We start from the raw sequence: 7,624 nt of genomic DNA, 5'->3' as shown, positions 1-7,624 counted from the left end.
AGAGTAGATTCTCGTTTTCAGTTAGTTTTCTGCCTAAACTTGAAATGCTTTTAACTTTTATTAATACCACAGAAGATGTCATTTTCTTCTATAGACCACTTCCTCTTTTAGTTCAGGCGTATATTCTCTGGCAGAAACTCTGAGTATCCAGCATCTTCTCCAAAGTAGGATAGCTATTTGGGAAACAGAACAAGAAAAAGAAGGGATTTTATTATGAAAGTCACAGAAAGGGGCACGATGTCTTTTATCCTCCTCTCGAAATGCATTGTATATCTAGATAGTACCTTTAAAATTCTGAAAGCTATTTGCTTTCCTGTATGCTTTATAATATTAACATTAAACTGAGGTAAAACATGAATTATGCAGAGGACTTCTGAACTAAAAAATATATAAGAAACAGAAATAACTCTGTTAAAATAATTCAGGGTAATGGCATAAAAGAAAAAAAACTGATTTTAAAATGAGGTGTTCAGAAATTTACCATTGAATACAACATAGCAAACACAGATTTTATCTCCTATTTCTTCTAAAATTCCACCAAATTGTATTAAGTGAATAAAAATTTGTAAGTCTAAAACAATAACACAGAAAGACTCAGGGTTCTATTAGTTAACGAAAAATTTCAACGAATTCCTGGGAAATGGAGAGTAGATGGAGATGTGATCATTGATGAAGAAGTAAAATGAGAGAAAAATGCAGCCAAAACCATACAGAGGGAAATAATGGAGGAGAGGCTCGCCACCTGTGAAACCGTCATAGGACATAGAACTCAGAAATGTCAGATATGAAAAATGGGAGGATCCAGTAGCTTATGACCAGTAGACTAACTGGAAATCTGCATATGGAAAAACTGGTTTACTCAATACCCACTCAAGTACATTGTACAGAATTAATCTAAACTGCAATCAGCCCATCCCTACCCCTCATCCAAGAAATTTAACTTAGGTTAATTAAATAACTAGAGAACAGATCCTGGCTTTGTGGCATTTAGGGTTTCCTCAGTATAAAAACCAACTTCTGATCCTGGATGAGGCTTGAGCACTGACATCTGTCTCTTAAGACTGCCATGACACTCTCCCTTTTCTGGGCTGTTTTAACTGTTTGTATGTGACTAGACAATACCTACTACATTTTGATCTCCATTTTATACATGAAAAACTGACTTTTAGAGTTTTATTATCTGCAGGTGGTTGCATAGCCAGTACTTTTTTTTTTGAGGCAGGGTCTTGCTCTGTCACCCAGCCTGGAGTGCAGTAGTGCGATCTTGGCTCACTGCAAGCTCCACTTCCCAGGTTCACGCCATTCTCCTGCCTCAGCCTCCCCAGTAGCTGGGACTACAGGTGCCCGCCACCACGCCCGGCTAATATTTTGTATTTTTAGTAGAGACTGGGTTTCGCCGTGGTCTCGATCTCCTGATCTCGTGATCTGCCCAACTCAGCCTCCCAAAGGTATAACTAGTACATTTTAAGAGTGATAACTGAGTTCTAAATCCATGTCGTAGTTCAGTTATGCTGTCTAGATTTTGAGGGTAAGACTCACATTTTATTATTTTTATTTTCATCCTTAGTTTTGTGTGAAACATAACAGTCACTCAGTAATTATATGTTGAATTACCAAATCAGTTATGCTATGCTGAATGTTATAATTAGGCTATAAGAGTTTTCCAGAATGAGAATAATCATTTTCACTAAAAGTAGACTTTTAATCATATGAAAAATATGACTGATGGGCCATGGCTCATGCCTGTAATCCCAGCACTTTGGGAGGCTGAGAGGGGCAGATCATGAAGTCAGGAGCTCAAGACCAGCCTGGCCAACGTAGTGAAATCCCGTCTCTGCTAAAAATATAAAAAATCAGTCGGGTGTGGTGGTACAGGCCTATAATCCCAGCTACTCGGGAGGCTGAGGCAGAAGAATGGCTTGAACTCAGGAGGCAGAGGTTGCAGTGAGCTTAGGTCGAGCCATTGCACTCCAGCCCTGGAGACAGTGCAAGACTCCGTCACAAAAAAAAAAAAAAAAAAGAAAGAAAGAAAGAAAAAGAAAAATAAATATGACTGATAATCTAGTTGTATAAAAGTAAAAAAATTACTAGCATGTAGAGTGTTAAAAAATTAGGATAAGTATGTCAGTTTCTGCCATAAAAAAGGCAGCTGGGATTCATCAGATCAATTTTGGGAATATTGCAAACTGAGTAACACTAATTTTTTCAATCCATAAATACAGAATCTCTCCTTTATTTAGATATTTCTTAATCTATTTCAAAGATGGTTTGCATTGTACACAGAATGACTTACACTTCTGTTATAAAACTTATTCTTTATTTTATTATTTTTGATGTTATTGTAAACAAAGATTTTCTAAATTTCATTTTGGATTGTTCATTGCTAGTCTGTAAAAGCACTATTAATATTTTATATTGATCTGTATCCTGTAATCTTGCTGAACTTGTTTATTACCTCTAATTTTTATTGCTGTTGTGAATGTTTTAGGACGACATGATATGCAAGATCATGTTATCTGCAAATAAGGATTGTTTCACTTCTTCCTTTCCTATTTGAGTTTGTTTTCTCTTTTTCTTGTTTTATTGCCTTGGCAAGAAACTCCAGCATAATGTTGAATAGAAGAGGTGAAAGCAGATCCACTGCATCATTTTCACCAATATCATCCCCAGGTTGGGTTATCAAGGACTGGCTTTTCAGTATTAGGGCAACGAGTCCTTGCTATGTACAGCATGAAGACTTAGTCAATGAATCTAAAATCACTAAAGTTTATATTTACACAGTTCTTTTATTTTAGACGGAGTCTCGCTCTGTCGCCCAGGCTGGAGTGCAGGGGCGTGGTCTCGGCTCACTGCAAGCTCCGCCTCCCGGGTTCACGCCATTCTCCTGCCTCAGCCTCCCCAGTAGCTGGGACTACAGGCGCCCGCCACCACGCCGGGCTAATTTTTTGTATTTTTAGTAGAAACGGGGTTTCACCGTGTTAGCCAGGATGGTCTCGACCTCCTGACCTCGTGATCTGCCTGCCTTGGCCTCCCAAAGTGCTGGGATTACAGGTGTGAGCCACCGTGCCTGGCCTATACATGTTATATTTTTTTAACAAGGGTTATCCTATTATATTTTCTCTGTGTTAGAAGTGCTTAAATTAAAATTTAAATGTGTATTGATGGACCACAAGTCATATCCAAGTCTGATACAATAATTTATCCAAATCAGATACATAATTTTGAGATCCTGGAGGTGAATAATAAAGATAATAATTGCATAGAAGTATATTTCTCTTAATGGAGGGGCTTCATGTTTATTTATGTATATGTTTTCAGTAGTGGTTTGTGTTGTTAAATTTTTGAAAAGGAAGGTTTTTTATATTTAGTTTGAAAAGAAGAATATGCTTACGTAGCCAATACCTAAATGCAATTACAAAAGTGTTTTAACATCTTTGCATGCTTGTTTCTTCATTTCTGTCACTTCATGGTTTTTTTTTTTAATTTCCACAGTTACTTGTTATAGTTCATATTTTCTGCTTCTTGGCGTCTTGGAAAATTCCTGATTAGATGCTGGATATTTTATAGATGCCTTGAAGTTGTGGTTTTTGTGTGAAGCATGTTATGTTGGTAGTCTTCATTTAAAGACTATCAGGCAGTTAACTTACCTTACACGGAGATAAGTTTCATAATTTTGAAACCTGTTTTTAATTTTTGCTGGGTTATGAGCTAATCTCACCTCCTCTTCAGGGATAGTTTATTTCTGCTACCAAGGTCTGATGTCTCTCAAAGACCCTGGTGATCACTGACGACAGCACAAGAAGAGATTAAGTGTTAAGAGAATTAAAATGTCAAAGATGCAGAACAGACAGTACAGTGTACTAAATAATTAATGACATTTTGGGGGAGGCTAAGAAAAAGGAAGTTTTGCAGTTACAAAAAGAGGAAATATGTTCTAAAATAAAGAGCAAAATATTAGCTTAAAGGAAATCAGTAATTTCAAATACAGATTAAAAAAATTGAGGTTTACACAAAAGTGGAGGTACCAGTATTCTCTAGCTAGTAAACGATGACAAAGGTGACTCAGAGACATTTAGTTGTAAGCACACGGATTTGCTTAAGAGAATTTTGTTAACAAAGACAAGATGCACGGGCGAGAGCAAAAGAGACAGAACACTTTTCAGTAATTTGGCTGGAAAGAGTTGTATTGTTCTTATGTACCCGAAGTATAGTTGGACTGAACACAAAAGTTGAGATCTGTTATCAGATTTCCTCTGAATTTTAGTTGCACTTTCTGCCAGATGACATAACTATTAAAAAACACAACACAATTTTGATTTCTGATCCTGTGTCTGAGGCCCAATTTTTCTATCTGGAGACTTTCAGGATCTTGTATTTATTCCTAGAATTCTTAAATTCTGCAGTGAGGTGTCTTTTAAGTCTATTTTTATCCTTTCCATTGGGCATTCAATGTGAAGCTTTAAACAGGAAACTCACACCCTTAGCTTCTGAAACTTTTTTTTATACTTATTTCTTATTTTTCCTCACATCTTTATTCTAATGTCCATTTTCTAGCATTCCTGTTAGTGAAAGCCTAGTGCTCTTGGGCTGATATTCTGCTATCATTATACTTTTTCTTTTATCTCTTCCTCTTTAGTGTTTATCATCTAGGAAATTTCTCAAGTTTTTCCTCCACCCATTTTATAGAAGTTGTTTTTTAAATTTATTTTCTTATAATTTTAATTTTCGAGGATTTCTTGCTGTCAAATGATCTTTTTTATAGTTTACTTTTTGTTTAAGTGATATAGTATTTTCTTTCCCCACTCCTGAGATTATGAATTATAAGAATATTTTAAAACTTTCTTTTATTTTTACCATCAATCCTAATTTGAACTTCGTCTTATGTGTACTTGTTTTTGTTTTGATCTCTACTTTTTTTCTTTTTTTTTCTTAGATGGCGTCCTGCTCTGTTGCCCAGGGTGGAGTGCAGTGGCACGATCTCTGCAACCTCCACTTCCCAGGTTCAACTCAAGTGATTCTCCTGCCTCAGCCTCCCAAGTAGCTGGGATTACAGGCATGTGCCACCACACCCAGCTAATTTCTTTGTATGTTTAGTGGAGACGGGGTTTCACCATGTTGGCCAGGCTGGTCTCGAACTTCTGGCCTCAAGTGATCTGCCTGCCTCAGCCTCCCAAAGTGCTGGGATTCAGGCATGAGCCATTGGGCCCAGCCTGATCTCTACTTTTATTAGAGACTTTTCTAAATATCTAGTAGTCCTTAGGTGTCTAACAGTATGCAAGACTGAGGTATTAAATAAGCAAAGGGAATTTCTGTGTCTGGGATCAGTGGACATCACTGGATGTTCAGGCAGAAGTTATTTATTTCTTCTTAATCTCAATATTTGTAGGTCTTTATTATTAAGCAGGTCAGTTTTTTCAAAGAGAAATTCTCCAATTTTCTTCTTGGGTGCCTTAAGTCTGATTGTCAAGGATATTGAGGTCAATTAGGAGATGGGTCAAAGCATCTCTCTGTTATTCGGAATTTCAATTAATTGCTCTGTCTTTAATAAAGCACTTTCCTCGCTTAGCCTTGCCTAGAACTCCCACCCTGAATTCAGCCTCCTTTTGATTCAGTAATGACAAGCAATACACTTCCAATCTTCAGTAGACATACAGGGTTGTCGTTTGGTTGTTCAAGGTGTTCCTTGTATATATTTTCTACGAATTCTCCAGTTTTTCCCCATATTGAGCTCATACTATATTAGTTTTCTATTGCTAAATAACAAATTACCTTAAGCTTTGTGGTTTAAAACAATGCACATTTGTTATCTCATAATTTCTGTATGCCAGGAGTCTAGGCATGGCTTGGGTAGGTGCTGTGCTTCCGACACTCACAAGGCTGTAGTGAAGGTGTTGGCTGTGGCTCTCATCTCATCTGAGGCTCGTCTGGGGAAGGATCTGCTTCTAGGTTCACATGGTTGCTGGCAGCATTCCCTTCCTTGTGGGCCATCAACTGAGGGCCTGAGTTTCTTGGTGGCTGCCGGCCAGAGGCAGCCCTCAGTTTCTTGCTGTAAGGACTTTCCCAACATGGCACCTTGCTTTCTCAAAGCCAGCCATGGAGAGAGTCCCCTCTGGCAGACAGTTATTATAATATTAGGTACATAACTTTACGTTCATGTAATCATGCATATACCATTACCTTTTGTATTTTATTGCCTAGAGGCAAATTACAAGTCCTATCCACGCTCAAGGAGAAGAGATCACACCAGGGCTTGAAGACCAGAACACAGGCATGATGGGAGCCACCACAAAGTCTGTGGTGCACAGGGACTCTGATGCTTTAGCATCCAGGGACTTATACCTAAGTTACTTAACATATTCCAAAGCTTGTAGATATTTCTCATCTATGCCTAGTTGCTCCCAATCATTTTTATTCTATTGAATGTTTTATTAATATCATTTTACACAGATTTGAGAGAAAGCAGAAACAAATACATCCGTTGAATATTACAAATGTACCTGAAAGTACCCTATTGAATTTTTAGGTAGCCTTTGTTAGTTTGAAAATTAAAACAAAAAACTTCACATCTATGAGGAAAAAAATCAGATATATTACTTTTAACACTTTATTTAATTTTCTTAGACAGCAACCTAATTTAGAATATTAATCAATTAGTTTTCAAGCCCACTTGATATATATATATATGCCAAAAAGTTTCCATTCAGAGAAACATCGGGCTGGATTTGTATTCATAGATTAATTTTTATGAAATTGTGTACAAAATTTATAAGATTTATCTTGAATTTGTATTAATTTATGTGAAAATATTCATATGAAAGTAATTCATACTAAACTTATAAATATAGTTTGATGATTTGATTAGCTAAAAGTTAACATTGACTAAGAACATCGTGTGTTTCAGGTATTAGTTCATTTACGTCTTCTGGTATCACAACCGTGGGAGCTAGGTACCTTTATTATCCCTAATTGCTGATGAGGAAAACAAGGTAATTCACTCAAAGTCACACAGAAAGATAAGAGTTGAGCAGAAATTTGAAACCAGATTACTTGACACCAAAGCCTATAAACTCAATAGTTAAACTGTATTGCTTTCCCTGGAACTGGAAGTCGAGATTAAAAATGATGTCCTCCCTTCAGGGAGCTGATTTTCTAGTATGTCAATAAGTAAGTAATTTACTGACAATTTATATACAAAGCAAAAATGCCCCAACAGAGCACGCATGAGGTTTTACTGCAGCCCACAGGTGCATCAGAGAGGAAGCGCCACTTGAAATAAGATGTTACATTGAAATAAATAAGCATTTAGTTTTACTAAGAAACAGAGATGATGAATCAGTGGTCTAACCACACTGAAATGGGCGGTGAAGAAGCATTTTCAGGTTTTGCAGCAATTTGTGTTAGGCTGGTTTCTCTTTGTCATTCTAGGGTTTAAAAAAACTTCATACAGGCCGGGCGCGGTGGCTCCAGCCTGTAATCCCAGCACTTTGGGAGGCCGAGACGGGCGGATCACGAGGTCAGGAGATCGAGACCATCCTGGCGAACACAGTGAAACCCCGTCTCTACTAAAAATACAAAAAACTAGCCGGGCGAGGTGTTGGGCGCCTGTAGTCCCAGCTACTTGGGA

The sequence above is a fragment of the Rhinopithecus bieti genome, unplaced genomic scaffold, assembly GCF_001698545.2.
Source record: "Rhinopithecus bieti isolate Rb0 unplaced genomic scaffold, ASM169854v2 scaffold_39951, whole genome shotgun sequence".
Lineage (NCBI taxonomy): Eukaryota > Metazoa > Chordata > Mammalia > Primates > Cercopithecidae > Rhinopithecus > Rhinopithecus bieti.
This window is presented reverse-complemented; position numbering follows the sequence as displayed.